General features: G+C 43.1%; 1 protein-coding gene across 1 annotated transcript in view; it reads left to right on the plus strand.

The window, feature by feature from the left end:
* Window positions 1–399: 399 nt before the first annotated feature.
* Window positions 400–18,018, plus strand: part of GPAT2 (glycerol-3-phosphate acyltransferase 2, mitochondrial) — a 132,343-nt gene continuing 114,724 nt past the window's right edge. The window contains exon 1 of the mRNA XM_060251857.1: window positions 400–514. The gene's annotated coding sequence lies outside the window, so the exon portion shown is untranslated. The remainder of the gene's footprint in view (window positions 515–18,018) is intronic.

The following is an 18,018-nucleotide window of genomic DNA, read 5'->3' on the forward strand; positions in this document are numbered from 1 at the left end:
GCCATAGCTCTGGCAGAGGTTGTCCTTGAAAGGGCAGCTGCTGTGAGAGCCCTCTCCAGCCCCACCCACCTCACAGGGTGTCTGTTGTGGGGGAGGAAGGTAAAGGAGATTGTGAGCTGCTCTTCTTCAATGTCTCTCTCTCTATATTTTTAATTACTTGGCTCATATAAACTTATACAAACAGGAAGGAAACATAAAACCATGAGATACAAACAGGTTCCAGTGCCTCTATCAAGGGTCATCCATCAATGACTGGTGATGCTTAGTCTCTCTTTAACCTTTGAGCCCTCAGCTGCTGATTTTGCAGTTGTGTACACAGGCAATTTGCTCAGTGGCCAGCTCTGTTATTATGCCCAATTAGTGCCAACAGCTGTTAAGCCAGGCCAGCCATTCTCCTAAGACTGTTGAGTATCACATCCAAGCCAAGCACGTGGCTGCTAACTGTTGCTACTTCTTGTAAGTGGGGAATACGTGACTCTACAGAAGGCAACTTCCAGACTGGTCTGCAGGACTGGTAAGGCTATTATCCAATTAAAGAAAGCTTAGTCTATTGATCATATTTGTTTCAATTGATTACCATGTGCACACATTTGCCTACACATTAAAGCAGTAGTTTGAAGGAAGAGAACGTGCTTTCTGGAGTAGGTAGCTTGGAAAGAAATCCAACGGATTTCAAGGCAGTCTGCAGAGCTGTTGCCTCATAACATGTTCAGTAGAACCTAATGGGCTCACTTACCTTGTTGGTAGGGGTGGACTAATTGTCTTTTTTCACTTGCTGAGATAAATCATCCAAGAGGCTGAGTGAAGTGAAGGCCAGCAAAGATGCTAGCAAGTGAGACAAATGCATACCTGCCTGGATCCTTCTCTCCTTACTAAGATGGAGTAGTAGACAATAAAGACAGGGAGGTTCAGAGGAACATACTGCAGCCTGAAGCCAACATGGGCAACATAAGAGGGCACACTGGGAGGAAGGGCTTGTTGCTATGTTGTTTAAATTATTTGCTATCTCTTGCTTTTATGGTCCTTGGCCTGCAACAACCTGAAATGTGATTCTTCTTTGCCTGGCGGAAGATCTACCATGTGTTAGTCTGACAAGATCTTAAGATCATGACCTAAAAAAAAAAAAATCTGCCTTTTCCCTCTTTTCCAAATAAAGCTTGTACACTGGGTTGGTCCTAACAAGAGGTTTGACATGAATTGCATTTGTGTTTTTTTTATTTTATATTTGGAACAACATGTAGGGATGCCAGCCTCCAGGTGGGACCTGGGGATCCCCTGAAATTGCAATTCATCTCCAGACTACATAGATCAGTTCCCCTGGAGAAAATAGATACATTGGAGGGTGGTTTCTATGGCCTTGAACCCCACTGCGGTCCCTGTCCTCCCCAGGCTCCATCCTCAAATCTTCTAACCTGGATCTGGGAACCGTAGCCTCCCCATCCCCAGCTGGTGGCCAGGGAGAACCTGGCCACCCTACACGTCTGTGAAGAACTTGTCAACACAGTGTAGACTAGGCTCATCCTGTGTATGCATGTGTGTATGTCACAGAGTGGGAATATAGGCCTTGGTTTTATTGACTTGGTATATAAACGTGGCACATGTTCATGGACAGAGTGAGAAAGCCTGTGTTTCATTACATGTTTAATTCTTCATCGTCTTGTGTTTATGATTGTGGCTTAACCTACCACTTATTTTTTTCATACTTTCTCCTGGAATTACAAGTGATTGCCAGATAACAGATATCCATTCCCCTGGAGGAAATGACTGCTGTGTGGCATAGAGGCTCTGGCATTATAACCTGCAGAAGTCCCTCCCAAACCCTGCCCTCCGCTGGTTCTACCCCCAAATCTCCAGCAATTTCTGGAGCTGGCAACGCTTTATGACAACAGTCTGCCTCATAAATTAAACTAGTAGAGTTCCCACCTCCAGATTGGGAAATAACCCAGAGATTTGGGGGTGGAGTTTGAGGAGAGTGGAGTTTGGAGAGGAGAGGGACTTCAGTGATGTATAATGTCATAGGAGTCAAAAGTGGCCATTTTTGCCAGGTGAACTGATCTCTTTTGCCTGAAGAGCAGTTGTAATCCCAGGAGATTTCCAGCCACTACCTGGAGACTGGCAACTCTTTAAACAAGGCCTTTTGAAACAGAATAATCCTCCCAGTCTACAGGGATTGGTGTAATGATAATATGAACTATTCCAGGTAGGAGTTGGATATAGACTGAACTGAAGAGAATGCCATTTGGGGGGAATGGAAATTGTGTGAAGATACCTTAATTCTTGTGAGGTGCTTGAAATATCAGATGGTGGGTTCTGCTCTTTTAGCCCAGCAGCTTAGATTACGATATTATATCCTTTTAGGTTTCCATTTCCCACTGGTTTCCATTTTGGGAACACCCATGGATTACTACACTCTTTGTAGCATTGTTGCTTAAGATTTTGGTGTCTTTTCATTGCTCTCCAAAGGACCCAGCTGTGTAAAATGAGCTTTTATGACACATTAGTGAGGCATAAGCTATTCCTTTCTTCCTGTCCTGTATTCAGGTATCATGTCCTCACTCCCAACAGTTAATCAACTAAGTGGGTGTACAAAAGTGTAGGCTGCTATCAGGAGGGAAAGGGTGATTTGCACATTCCAGTTTACATTTGGAGAGAATAATAACAGATAACTAATGCAATGATGGATAGTGAAAAGACCTGGAAAAGTCCAGCAAAGGCATCATCTCTTAATTAGGCCTGTGTAAGAAACTTGGACCGGCGGGGGGAGCATAAATAAATCCATGGAAAATAAAGTGGTTGGAAAAACCAAAAATAACAGTAGCTGAATACATTTAAAATATTTATTTAAAAATGTAAATAAAATACATTACCTGTGTTTATTTAAAACATTAATAAGCCTGCCTTTCTCCCAGAGAACTGAGTCCCAAGGTAGGTAGCAATTAAAAACAGTACAAATTCGAACAATGAAACAACCATTGGGAAGGGGAAGCTTTAAAATTCAAGGCACGCGTAAAGCAATTTCTTGAGAAGCCAAAGGCTCTTCTGAACAGTTCTGTTCTGTAAGCCCTCTGAGAGATATAGATCTTCTAGTTTCGTGTATGAGGCCATAGCCATGACATTGGAAGAACCACAGTGATCAGTTAACAGCATTATGGGTACTGTAAGCAGTGCCAAGTGGTGTCAGTCATCCTAGCACTTTCACATGCCGCTCAAAGAAGTCAAGTTTCAGCTTGGAAAGCCAGCTGCTCAACTCCTGGCCTGGGATAAGGTCAACAAAAGCTTCAGCTGCATCATCTGAGCATCATGCAGCTATTAAAGGCATAGGAGGAGGGCCGGGAAGATTTGTGGCAACCACACATTAGAGCTGCATGTGGCTTACAACTCATCCCCTCCTCTGCACAAGTTGGCAGCAATCTGGAGGAAAAATGCTCTTCTCCTTTAAGAGAGAATTAATAGGATGTTATTTAACAGATGATGACGTTATTTACCTCTGTGCCATGAACGGCTTTAACTGCATATGAAACAGTTAAGAGGGCACAACGTTTTTAGCTCTCTCCAGGTTGTTGGCAACCCTACCTCTTCATGGCACCATTTACATTCTTTCACCCAGTTTTCATTTCTGACTTGACTGCTAGGATGTGAACAGCCAACAAAATTTGGGAAATAAAGGCATAATTAAAATAATGTTTATAATTTTTGGAAGGCAATTTGTGTTTTCTGAAGTTATTACTGATGTGCCTCAACCCAATATTTCACTTGTGGATTAGAAACAAGCCAACTGTGATCTTGATGTGTGATTAAAGCAAAAAACAACCTCTTAGTCAGATTTCTCCACTGATTTTAAAGGGAACATTTCCAAACTGCTGTCAGAATTAAAAGATCAACTTTGGAACATGAATATTTATCCTCTTCCCAAGAATTCTGAATACTCTTTTGACCTCTACAAAGATCCCAGCAGCAAAATCTTACTACTGTGTAGAAAGATTGAGAAAATATGAAGGGAGAGGCAAAAGGTTGCTGGCTTAGCAAAAGTGATCAGCATCCCCCCCTTTGGTTTTAATCCTTGGAAATTTATGCAAATGTTCCTTTCTTTCTCCTTCCCCACTGTATTTGCTCAGCCTTAATGCAGGTCATTTTCAATGGGGATCATGTTGCCAGAAAAAAAACCAACTAATGCCCAATAAGAACTAATTAATTTGCCAGTTTCACATGCTTAAACATATATTTTACCCCACCCTTCCTCTACAAAGCCCAGAGCACACAGTGCCCTTGCCATTTTATCTTCACAACAGCCTTGTGAGGTAGGTTTTGCTGAGTGAGACTCGCTGGTCTAAAATCACATCCAGATTTCATGTCTGAGTGGAGATTTGAACTGAACTTTGGGGGTATCATATGTATGCAAGAAAATTGTTCTGGATTTTCAAACATGCACAGTATGGGTTTCCTTTTTAAATTATCTGCCTTTTTTAGAACATGTCCAGATACTTAATCTGGGAGTGGGGCAGGAAGAACTGCCAACAGTCAGGAAAAATCAAGCTTGAACTTTTAGTCCCAAAGTTCAAAACAGCAGGCCCAGGCTACTTATTTTGTAGCCAAGATAAGGGTGTTCAGCCTCCTTGTCTCTCATCCCCACTGGAATGAAGCTACGCAAACAGGTAGCTGCCTTGGCTTCCATTCACCTGCTTTCCCTCACCTCCTTCTTTCTTTCCCCTTCCCACTTTAGACTGGCAAGGCCCAGTTCTTTGGTTCTGTCCTTCTTTACATACAGATGGCATTATATAAAATAATAATAAGGATTATATTTTCAGCTGAGGGGTTCCATCTTTTAAAGTGAGTTTTCTGGTCTGATTCTAGCCCAGAAGGCTTTGTGTGGCTCTCAAAGTCCCCACTGACCCATTGGCTCACTTGGAAAGGGTATTCCTCTCTTTAAATTACTTTTCCAAGCCAAGACAGCTGGCGGTTTGGAGAATGCATTTGAAGTTAAAGTTGCTTTCTTTCCACCTCTCCCTCCTTCCCCCATCTATTTCCTCTCTCCCTCTTGTTTGCAGCTCTCAAACATCTATTCTGTGTGGTTCTTATGGCCACTCCTGTTCTAGCCTGTTTACTATTTTAGCAATGCAATTTTATGCTGTTTTATGACCCTGGACCCTGATGTTTTGTGGTTTATTGATAATTTTATACTGTTTTTATATTTTCATGGTAATGTTTTACTTTGAACTGTCTTGGTCATATCTAGAGATGGGGCATACACATTTTCCAAATAAGCCACCTTTTGATGCCTCTCAAACCATCCTTTAAGCCAGTAACACATTACAAAGGTAATGTCTTTGACTGTATTATTAACAATGTTTAAGTACCTTTTATTGCACAATGCTGTTGTATTTTTAGTTGCCAGAGGGTGGCAGTACAGCAGTGGAGGGGCAGTGCTGGGATGTGCACATGGTCCAAGTTTTCAGCTGCAGCTTATATTTTAAGGCACTGCACTGTTGTTGTTTTTGGTTGCCAAAAGGTGGCAGTACAGCAATAGAGGGGCAGTGCTGGGATATACCATGCATGGTCAGGGTCTTCTGCTGCAGGTTACATGCCCAGCCAGCCAAACCACACAACAGAACAGCTTTCAGGGAAAAAGAGAACCAACTTACTAATGTATTCGCCCCCTCTTAGATATTACCCTTTTTGCAAAGCTTATCACCCAAGCCGCTTCTTGGTAGCTTATTATGTCTGGCACGTTCTCAGCCTGAGACAAAACAGCTGCAGGCAAGGAGGATTCTTCTGACTCCAGCTGAATTTTCTAAGGGAGGTTGCAGCTAATTGGGGCAGAAAAGAAAGTTCATCTTTTGCTCAGGACTTTTTGCCACATCTTTTCTTACAGGCCAAATGCATTTCTGATGGTTGCCCACAGGTCTCTATTAAAAAAAAAATCCAAAGGATCTGACTCAACTCTATGAAATAATCATGCAGGCATCAAGCCCTGGCAGTTTGGTGTTTGTTCGCCTTCAAAAGACAGTTTTGCATCAAAAGGGAAATCCAGCTCCAAGGGAAAAACCATTAACTTGTCAGTGGGAGATTAAATGGCAGTTTAGGCCCGAGTAGAGTTGCCAATCCCCAGGTGGGGGCAGGGGATCCCCCGATTTGGAGACCCTCCCCCCGCTTCAGGGTCATCAGAAAGAGGGGGGAGGGGAGCGAAATGTCTGCTGGGAACTCTGTTATTCCCTGTGGAGATTTATTCCCATAGAAAATCATGGAGAACTGATCTGCGGGTATCCGGAGCTCTGGGGGGGGGCTGTTTTTTGGGGTAGATGCACCAAATTTTCAGTATAGCATCTAGTGCCTCTCCCCAAAATACACCCCAAGTTTCAAAACGTTTGGACCAGGGGGTCTAATTCTATGAGCCCCCAAAGAAGGTGCCCCTATCCTCCATTATTTCTTACGAAAGGAAGGAACTGAAAAGGTGGCCAGAACTCCCTTTGGAGTTCAATTATGCTTGTCACAGCCTTGATCTTGGCTCCACCCCTAATGTCTCCTGGCTCCACCCCCAAAGTCTCCTGACTCCACCCCCAAAGCCCCCAGATATTTCTTGAATTTGACTTGGCAACCCTAGGCCCGAGTGACGGGTGCTGGATTTGCCAAACATACACATACACACACAAACCCCACCCACCCACCCCCAGCTTTGAAGAATGCACTGTGGACCAAAGTACCCTGGAGGGCTGTTAATGCTCTGCTATTGGCTGGGGCTCCAAACAAGGATGGTGACTTGAATATGAGCTGCTCTTCCAGCATCATTTAACCCAGGGGTGTCAAACTCATTTGTTATGATGGCTGGATCTGACATAAATGAGATCTTGTTGGACCAGGCCATTTGTGTACCTAATTTGGAATACTGTAGATGTATAACTTACTCAGTGAGAGTAAGTTATAATTTACTCTCACTGAGTAAGTTATACATCCACAGTTATAGTAAAATTATCTGGTAAAGAGTGGTTTAGAATTCAAAATGGTAAAAAAAAAAATTAAGATTCAATGACAGAATAGTAAAATTAACAAATTGAGCAAACCTTTGATCTGAGTAGCATGAGCACGCAAAGCAATAAAACAGTAATATGTCAAAATATCAGCAATATGTCAAAAACTGAGTAAGTTATACATCCACAGTTATAACTTACTCTCACTGAGTAAGTTATATATCCACAGTATTCCAATGTATTTCTCTTTTAGAATAGTGTATCAGAATGATTTTTTGTACTGGCATACTCAAAATAGGGATATTGGCTGTTAATCTCATTGCATATACTTAGCCCATTTTCATTATATTTTACTGTATTCTGTTTTTTCTATGGCAAACTAGAATGATGTTTACATGTTAAAAAGTAAATTAGGTGGACAAGAACATCACTATCCAATGCAATTCTCTTTTAGCTGTACTGACAAACTCAAACAGGGATATTGGCTGTTTATCCCATTACATATACAGAACCCATCTCCCACTAATTTTAATGTATTTTTCTCCTATGGCAAACTATATACCGTATATGTTACACGTTAAAAGGTAAATTAATTGGATGGGAAATCTTCTGAGATATAAATACCTTCCTTTTGACCCAGGCTTAATACAATATAGTCATTAACAGACACTCTTACATTTTGACATATTACTGTTTTATTGCTTTTGCATGCTCATGCTACTCAGATCAAAGGTTTGCTCAATTTGTTAATTTTACTATTCTGTCATTGAACCTTAATTTTTTTTTTACCATTTTGCATTCTAAACCACTCCCTACCAGTTAATTTTACTATACTGTCATTGGTTCTTAAATTTGTACCAGTTTGCATTCTGAGCCACTGACTACCAGCTACGTGTGGCTTTGTCACTGTACCAGATTCCTCGTCTGATGAAGTGTGCTTAGAGAGTACACGAAAGTTTACGTTCTGAATAAAACTGAGTTGGTCTTAAAGATGCAACTTCTCCTATTTTGTTTTCCTACTTCAGACCAACACGGCTGACTACTTGGATCTAGCTAACATGACTAAAGATTTTTTTAAAAAAACTTAAAACATTAGCACTTCTTGGTCTTAAATGTGCTTTCTTTGTATTTCTTGTGTGGGATCCAGGGAACTGGGCAAAGGAAGCTCTGGCTCTTTCCCTCCCTCCCCAGGAGACCGGGGGGGGGGGGGGAGGGAGGAGCCTCAACCAATGGAGAAAATCGAGATTTTGCTCTGTAGCTCCTCTGCAATTGAGCAAGCCTTGCAAAGCAAGTTGAGATGCAGAAGGAAGCAAGAGAAAGGGAGAAGGAAGCAGACAACAGCCAGTTGCTTGGGGGCCTGATAGGTGCCCTCTAGGGGCCTGGTTTGGCCCCCGGGCTGCATGTTTGACACCCCTGGTTTAACCAAACTGGAATAGGCACATTAAACCTCGAAATTATACTAGATGGAGGCTAACGTTATGCAAGATATGCAGTAAATACTAAGGTTCCGTAAGGCTGGCAACACAGGGAGGTGAAGGGATGGCTGCTTTGCAGTGGCAACCAGCCTACGCTAGGTTTGGCCTCTCCAATTATGAAAGAAGAGAAATGTGATATTTAGATTGGGCTTCCAAACACATTCTTATGATAAGCTGCCAGTCTGCAAAGATGAGCCAATCAAATGCTTGTTTCAGGCATCAGCCTTCCTCTCCCCATGCATTCCTCCTCTCCCTTGTTTGAGTCTGCCTTGCTGCTGCTTCCTGCACTGCTGGGGGAAATTTCACACAGCACCCTGCAGCTGCTACCCAGGGTGGTAGGATACTTCCAATTTCAGGCACCTTCCTGCGGGGAGCCTTGTAATAACATTTTGTCAACTGGACCAGAAAGTAGCAAGCTTCAGAAGGAATGGAGGAGGATTCTCAGGTGTATCTGTTTGGCTTGTAATGCCACTGGGATTTCTCCTTCTCAGGGCTCTTTCCAGGCAAGATGGCCTCCAGTGGGTCCCATCCCAGCTGCTCCCATGACACCAACACACAGGAAAAGCAAGCAAATGAAAGATTTCTGTTTTTCATTTGCCTGCTTGGATGCTTCTGCTTCTTGGAGAAGCAGCTGCTCATTGCTCACCAGCCCTTGCCCTCTAGTTGGCAGTGGTTCCTAGAGCAAATGGAGGCCAGTAGCATTCCTCCATCTGGGTACTTGGTGCAGCAGAGGAGCAGTTATACATGCCAAGGGAGGAAGAAGGGATTAGCAGTCCAGACCTTCCAGGCAGGGGAGGGGTTGATGCCCCCCTTTCCACCACCCAGAGAAAGAGAGAGTGCTGTGGTTTCTGTCACAGAATGCCAGACCCTCCCAAGGCCAGCTATCTGTGGGTGTCTACTCCTGATGCTGGCTGTGCCCCTGAGTTACGTCTGCTCCCACTCATTATAGCAAGCACCAGACCAGATGTGCATCATACGCAGAGCTCCCGTTAATTTTGTTAAAGAACTCAATGATCAGGGACCCAATTCAGTTTGGTTTTGTGGGGCAAGTTTACACCTCCTCCCCTTGATGCTGCTTTCCAGTTCTGAGATCCTCCCTAAATGATATTTGTCCCCGTTCAGATTTGGAAAATGGCACAGAGGGGAAGGTTGTGAATTGCATACTTGAAAACTGGATTTTTAAAACCTGCTGGTTGCTTTAGCTGGAACTTCCTGCACATGTCTGGTGCAGCCCTCTAAGTCTAGTGGAAAACCAAATTTAATTTAGTTTTACATGACTAGAGCTGAAACAAATATTCTCCTGGATTTTCTTCTCAAATACTAATGTTTAATAATTTCCACATTTTAAAGAATTTTTGCTGTCGTCCATTGTCTGGGTTTAACCTATGATGAAGAGATTATATTTGTCACTATTAGATCATTGACGCATCATGGTATTTGGTATTGGATGGTGACTAATAAGCAAGAAATAGTATCTGATAGATGACATACATTGGTCAAGTACCTGGTAACTGTTCATTCATAAGACCTTATATTTGATGCTTGTCAGTACTGTCTAGAGATGCCTGCAATTTTATGTATTTTTTTTACTTAATTTGCAGTCCTCCTTTCTCGTTGTCAATCAAGGCAAGATGCAAACCTAAGGCACTTGAAGCTTAATTTGCTGTGATAACATTTTACATTCAAAAGAATCACTTCCATTCGACATTCACATTTCATATCTGAGTGGCAATGTTGGAGGATTTGCAAATGTGCACTTCTACTCTGCGTATGGCATGCACAATTTCCTCCTGTATCTTTATGGTAGCATCACGCAACCTGATCAGAAGGAGACAGTGTCATGCCCTTCAATACGAAGAGGCAATATGTGCTGTTCCCAAACTGCTAGAATATGAGTGAAGAGGATTTACTGCCTAGGAACAAAATCAGCTTTTTTTTAGCTTGGAGATTTTTTGCTTTTTAAAAAAGTTGTAGTTCTTGCATATTAAGTTTTCCCCCATCTTCTATTGCAGCTCAGGGTCTGGTGACACTAGAGCAGAGGCTGCGTATAATCTCTTTTGCTGCCATTTAAGAGAACAGAAGGTACCCTTCTCATATCTCTAAAGCAGTTTATATGAAACTGGGAGTTCAAAATACATTATAAACCTGCTCCTGAAACAGCATAGGTCTTCCCAATATTACTTGTAAATATCAGATTGGATTACTAAAACTGGAAAAGTATGAGCTTTTCCCAACTAGCTTTCTAGCTTTGTTTTGCTGTTTCTTTTTGGAGAAGCACAATATTTTTAATAGCTGCATGTGCATCTTACCCCTTTCTGGTCAAAGACACTTGTAAATTTTGCAGGCCTCCAATCTCTGCTTCTAAGACTGTCTTTTCCCCATCTTGGAGTGGCCCAGGGGAGCTATTTGCCCCACTGGGAACATTTATGGCTCCTGTGACCATTCAGTTGGAATTGAAGTTCCCCCTCTTTGCATGCTGAGGTTCTGATCCAAACTGAGTGCCCAGGTACCCATGAATTGTCCCCCAAACTCCCTGACTATGTCCACTGAGACTCCATGTGTCTGCCACATGGCCTTTATAATATGTGAGTTGGCCTTAAGGTAGACTGCTGCGAAACATAGAGAATCCATTCAGTGATCATGGCAAATAGCTGTTGGCAGATCTATCCTCCATGAATACGTCTACATCCCTTTTAAAAGCCATCTAAGCCAATGGCCCTCACCGTACATCTTACTGGTGAATCATATATGTTAATTATACATTATATGAAATGTTATTCTTTTCATCTGTCCTAAACGAAATGGGGGTCATCTTTCTGGTTCCACAAACTATGGAATTTGAGCCATCAACAATGGCAGGTTCTGAAAGGACTGTTATGCCAATAAGGTGTAAAGAGCCTGCGGAATTAAAGACAAAAATGCAAACAAGATGGGAAATGAAATTGATTGGCAAGGCTGAGGCCATGGAGGCTGCTGTTTTGGGGAGACAGGTCAAGATCAATACTCCCTCTAAGCTGTGGAGTCTTGTGAGCAGTTCTACTTTGTGAGCTACTGGCATTAAAGTTGTAAGCTACTGCATAAATTAACTTGTTCTGGGGCCATTTTTTGTGAGTTAACACAAAAATGTGTGAGCCAGAGGCTAAAAACCGGTGAGCTAGCTCACGTTAACTCAGCTTAGAGAGAACACTGATCAAGATTGCCAGTGACCATTCCAGAGCTTTCTCTGCAGCAGCTCCCTCTATTTAGAAAAGACTTTCAATTATTATAACACACAACACAGGGAAATATTTTAAACATATATGTAAAACTGCTTTGGGGTGGAAAGGGAGTAAGGTGAGTTCATAGCATCACCAGACAACAGCCAATAGGTCAGCTTCCCCAGGCAAATCTTCTCCATTCAAGTGTGACATGTTGAAAACCTGCAGAAAGGTTTCACCTTTCTAACATGCAACAGTCAAGTGAGTAAAGTCATCTAGTTAACAACCTTATAAACAGATTGGCCCTCAAATTCCAATATTTATGGGCTTTGTGATGTGCTCCATGGCACATCTGTGCATACCAAGAATCACTGTAACAAAAGAAGGCAGGAATCAGGCCTCTCAAAGAGCCCTTTTTAGGAATTATGTTTCTAATGCTCCTATCCTGTGTACAGGGAGAGTGTGCTATGTCTGATCATGATCAGTACACATGGTTGCTTTTCTGTGTGAAAGGGCAATGTGAGTATTTTGCAGCTTCCATGTTTGCAAGCCTTGAAAATGTAGATTTTTCTGATTTCTTGACACCCTCATTTTTATTTTCTGTACCCTTTCAACTATATAATAAAAAACATACTTAAAAAAAAGAAAATCCATATTTTGGGTTGCATGTACCATGACTTGAAAATATACATGTTGCCTATTTCACACAAAATGGCAATTGCACATATGAAGATGATTTCATGTGGCATGCTCTCCCACTACATTAAGCATGAGCACCAGAAACAAGACGCCTGAAAGGGGCTAAATGAAGAATAAGACTTTGATCACAGGAGAACTAGAGAGGCAGAGGAGGGCTCCCAATCAGGGGGAGATGGAACAAAGCAGGATCAGATGTTTGTCTTTTCACACTTCCTGCAATATGCAAAGTCATCCACAGGATAGCTTCATGCTTTCTCCTGAAATTGTGTTCATCAAAGGATAGGTGCTACACCCATCCTTCCTGCAACAAAAATGGATCATGTGAATGACAGGTGTGTATGTCCAGGGGCATAAATCAGGATGCTGTGGCCCAATCTGGACTTTCCAGTGCATTAACCTGATTGCACTGCTATCATTTCATACTGCATATGTTTGCCACAAAACCACTGGTGTACTATCAGTATTCCTCAGACCCAAAACAATTGCCATATGAAATTTGAAGACGTTATTGAAATGTGTCGTTCTGGATGCTCAGTGTGTCAAGATGGTTGCCATGAAGGAGGAGGAGGGAATTGGATTTATACCCTGCCCTTCACTACCCAAAGGAGTCTCAGAGTGTCTTACAATCTTCTTTTCCTTCCCCTCCCCACAACAGACACCCTGAGAGGTAGGTGGGGCCGAGAGCACTCTCCCAGAACTGCTCTTGAGCAGAACAGCTCTGAAAGAACTTGTGACTAACTCAAGGTCACATCAGCAAATGTATGTGGAGAAGTGGGGAATCAAACCCAGTTCTTCCAGATAAGAATCTGCACACTTAACCAACTACACCAAACTGGCGTTTAAAGTTACCGAGATTTGTTTTCAGACATCTCACCAACTTGCAATGCCTGTGCCGTGCCCTTCCACATAGAGGAGCCAGTGGATTTGAGTACAGTATACTTCTCTGACACGTGCATCCTGAAGTTCTGCAACCGGACAAGATTCTAGACAGTATGCAACTTTATTCTGCCTTCCCTGGCTCGAATGCTTAGTGAACTGAGGTCAGGGAAATGGGGGGGGGGGGGGACATAATTGCACATTTCAGCTGGGATTCAGCAGAAAGTTCATTTACATAACCATAACAAATATTTCCTCCTGAGGAGACAGAGAGCTGCAATTTCCTTAGGCTGTTTTTAGCCTGTTGCATGCCCCAAATGCCCTGGAGAATGTAAACAAACAGCCTTGTTAAGTCTAACATATATCTCTTTGTGCAACAGAACATGAAAAATCCATTCCAACTTGAGTTTGTTTCCAGACAGGCTTCCTAGAGCACATGCCACCCAAGCAAATTTATGCACACACAGCTTACTTGCAGCCAGGGCTTCCTAAACCTTGAAGCAGCTTCTCAAGAAGAGAGAAATCTCCCTTGCCACTGAGTAAATCATGGCCACATTTTAGACTCCTTCCCCCTTGCCATTTCCATCTTATGCCAATTTCCTCATGAGCAAAGTTGAAAAAAAGATCGCTACAGAGCCCACCTACAAACTGTCCATCTGGATACAATACATTTGCTTGCAATCTTGATCAGTAGTTAAGGAAGTTCAGAGAAATGCAACTAAATCAGCTCTCTGGCCATCCCACAGCCTAATTTCAATGCATCAAAAATTCATGCTTCCCTTTCTTGGACATTCTCCTTCCCCTCGAGCTAAACAAGTTAACCACGGGTTTTTACAGTCAATCCACCGATGCTCATATTTGCTTAAACTGGAATCCTGCCATCCAAAGCAAATCAAGACAAAGCCTGAGAATACTCCATCCCTCAGAACTGAACCTATTCACAAAATTAAAATTATATCTGAAGTATAAAGAGGTATTTTCAGGTGCCAGTTGTAGTAATTTGAGATGTCACGTTGTCATTATAGTGAGTTACTAGTCCATTTGAATACAGAACGAAGATCACAGCTTCTATGTCGCCCAAGATAATTTCCTGAAATGAAACAAAGCAATCATACAATTGATTTGTCTAATGTGCCCATCTCACAATGGCATCACAGGAAATCTTCTGAGTATTGCAGTAAAAACATTCTGCCTTAGCATGCAGCTTTTAAAATTAAAGGTCAAAGACAGGAGGTGATAATGCTACAACAGGTTGATTTTCATCAATAGGAAAAACTAACTGCTGGATCTGAAGAAGTGTGCTTGCACACAAAAGCTTATCCCTTGAATAAATACTTTGTTAGTCTTAAAAGTGTCACCGAACTCAAACTTCGTTCTGCTGAATACAATGGAAGTGTAGCAAAAAGGAAGGGGAGTAGATGGAGGCCACTTTGAGCAAACAGCTACTCTTCAAATGGGGGCTTGGAAAACGAAAGGGAATGTGTCATGACACTGCATCTTCCTCAGTCTCTGAACATTTACAAGGCTATAAAACAGAAGGTGGTGGTGAAAAGTGCCATCAAATTGCAGCCGACTTATGGAGACCCCCATAGGGTTTTCAAGGCAAGAGACAACCAGAGGTAGTTTGCTGGTGTCTGCCTCTGCATAGTAACCCTGGACTTCCTTGATGGTTTCCCATCCAAGTATTGACCAGTGGATCTACTGCTTAGCTTTGGAGATCTGATGGCATTGGGCTAGGCTGGGCCATCCAGGTCAATACAAAATACAAGGTAGGTTTTATTTATTATTTCTTCTGGTTACAGAAAAAAGGCCCTTTTTTGCGAAAGTCAACACCCTGACAAAAATTCAAACATTACAGAGTCCTTATTGCATCCCCCACAGGCTATGGTGACGGACCATGCTCTGGGAGTTCCATACTTGAAACCTGGACTGCACATGGGCCTGATTTCCAACCACAGAACTCCTAGAGCAGGGGTGGCCAAACTGTGGCTCTCAAAGCCCCCACCATCCTGTCGGCCGGTTTGGAGAAAGCATTTCTCTCTTTAAATCACTTCTTCAAACCAAGTCAGCTGGAGAATGCATTTAAAGTTGCTTTCTTCCCACCTCTGCCTCCTCCCTTCCCCATCCATTTTCTCGCCATTGGGGGCGAGCGATCCCAGAGGCACACACTTGATTGTGGGGTGCCTCAGGGAGCAGTTCTCTCCCCAATGCTGTTTAACATTTATATGCGCCCCCTTGCCCAGATTGTCCAGAGTTTGGGCTGGGTTGCCATCAATATGCAGATGACACCCAGCTCTATCTACTAATGGACGGCCGGCCTGGCTCCGCCCCAGGGAACCTGGATCGGGCCTTGCAGGCTGTAGCGGCGTGGCTTAGATTGAGTGGGTTGAAGTTGAACCCAGCGAAGACAGAGGTCCTTTGCGTGGGTCGCGGCGCCCAGGGAGGGGAAATAGCTCTCCCAACCTTCGACGGCGCACCATTGGAACCAGTGCGCCAGGTAAAGAGTTTGGGTGTTTTACTGGAGCCTTCATTATCAATGGAGGCCCAGATAGCAGCCACTGCCAAGTCAGCATTCTTTCATCTGAAGCGGGCAAGGCAGTTGGCCCCCTTCCTGGAACGCCGCGACCTCGCAACAGTGATCCATGCAACGGTCACCTCAAGATTGGACTACTGTAATGCCCTCTACTTGGGGCTACCTCTGTGCCGGACTCGGAAGCTGCAGCTAGTGCAGAATGCGGCGGCCAGGCTGTTACTGGGGCTCCCGAAATGGGAGCACATACAGCCGGGGCTGCGCGGACTGCACTGGCTGCCAGTTATCTACCGAGTCCAGTACAAAGTGTTGGTTATTACCTTTAAAGCCCTATATGGCCGAGGACCTGCCTACCTAAGGGACCGTCTCTCCCCGTATGAACCCCAGAGGGCACTGAGGTCAGCAAGTAAAAACAAAATGACCATCCCTGGGCCGAGAGAGGCCAAACTCCAAAACACCAGAGTACGAGCCTTTTCAGTTGCGGCACCTGCACTGTGGAACCAGCTCCCGGAGGAGGTGCGGGCCCTGCGGAACCTCGACCAGTTCCGCAGGGCCTGCAAGACTGCCCTTTTTAGACACGCCTATAATGATACGGACTGCTGAGTTGCAATGAACGAAGAACCGCCATCTCTAACACCATTTAAACTGGCAGATTCAGCGCCAGAACAGCTATTACTGCCAGATATATATATAATGTAATGTAAAATTAAGTATTTTAACTGAATTAACGGGTTTTTATATGTGTAATTTTAATTGCTAATCTAATGTTTTACTATTTATGTTAATATATTACTTACTGTTAGCCGCCCTGAGCCGCTTTGCGGGGAGGGCGGGGTAGAAATAAAATTTATTATTATTATTTCTTTCCTTCCTTCCTTGTTAATGTCTTATGGCTCTCAAACATCTGACATTTATTCTATGTGGCTCTTATGTTTAGCAAGTTTGGCCACTCCTGCCCTAGAGCATGTCTTGCAAAAGCACCAAAACAAAGACATGAGGGAGATGAGAACTGTTAGGGTTGCCAACCTCTAGGTAGTGGCTGGAGATCGCTTGGTATTACAACTGATTTCTAGGTGACAGGTCAGTTCCCCTGGAGCAAATGGCTGCTTTAGAGGGTGGACTCTATGGCATTATCTCACTGAAGTCTCTCCCCTCTCCAAACCCCACCATCCCCCAGACTCCACTCCCCAAATCTCCAGGAGTTTCTCAACCCAGGATTGGCAACCTTATATGTGAAGGTGTCCTTCAGGAGTGGAGTGCACTTTTCATTGATTAGAAAAAGCCCCAATAGGCCACCATCCAAGCAGCCAGGAGCAAGCCAAGTTCCAGCAGTGCTGACAGAGCCTCGGGGCCACTTGGCTTGGACTTTCCAGTAGCGGCAAATGGCATCAATTCACTGATTGGTGATCTCACTGTAAATAAATATTGGTACTCACATACCTTACTGAATGTAACACAACTGCTTTATTGCAACCAACCTCAGACTAACACAGAACCTGAACACAAGAAGAAAGAACAGTTCAGGGGATGGAGTTTTCCAACCCAGAAATCAGGTCTCAGTGAATGTCCCCATGCTTCCACCAGTGTCAGAGTAAACAACAGTGGACTTCCATGAAATTTTTTTCATAAGCTTATGTTGTTTCTGAGATATTTGAAGTTATGAATGTTGAATAATAAACTAAAAAGAGATTAAACACGAGTTGACAGTGTATATTATTTGATGATATATGATACTTTGTGAGATATTTTGTGAATATATGACTGATTTGTAAATGATGATGTTGTAAAAACAATGTTCACACATTGTTTGTAGCCACACAGTCTTCCTTTGATTGGTCTTCCAAATAACAAGCTTCCAGTTTCTTTCCTTTGTCTTTAGGAATCTCTCTCTCTCTGGGCATGTTGCACTCTCTGAGAACTGCCTCCACATTTTCTGGCTAGATGTCCCACTTTTAACCATTTATGGCACAGTTCAGTTTATTATTACAGTCATTTACCAGAACCCACTGGGATCCTCTGTGTTGACAAACCAAAACCAAGTTACTTCCTCCACATCTGAAACATTTTTGTAAGGTTGGAGTTATTTGCTTCTGGCTTTGTAGTTTATTTAAGGGGTTCACCTGAATGTCCTTGTTGTCTAGGTGTAAATCATTATTTTTCATCGCTGCCTCCATGGCTGTCACTAATTCTACTGTTCTGGCCCAAGTCAGGTTCCCTTCTGACAATAACTGCCTTTGAATTTTCTCATTCTGCACTCCACACACTAATCTATCTCTTAA

The sequence above is a fragment of the Heteronotia binoei genome, chromosome 12, assembly GCF_032191835.1.
Source record: "Heteronotia binoei isolate CCM8104 ecotype False Entrance Well chromosome 12, APGP_CSIRO_Hbin_v1, whole genome shotgun sequence".
Lineage (NCBI taxonomy): Eukaryota > Metazoa > Chordata > Lepidosauria > Squamata > Gekkonidae > Heteronotia > Heteronotia binoei.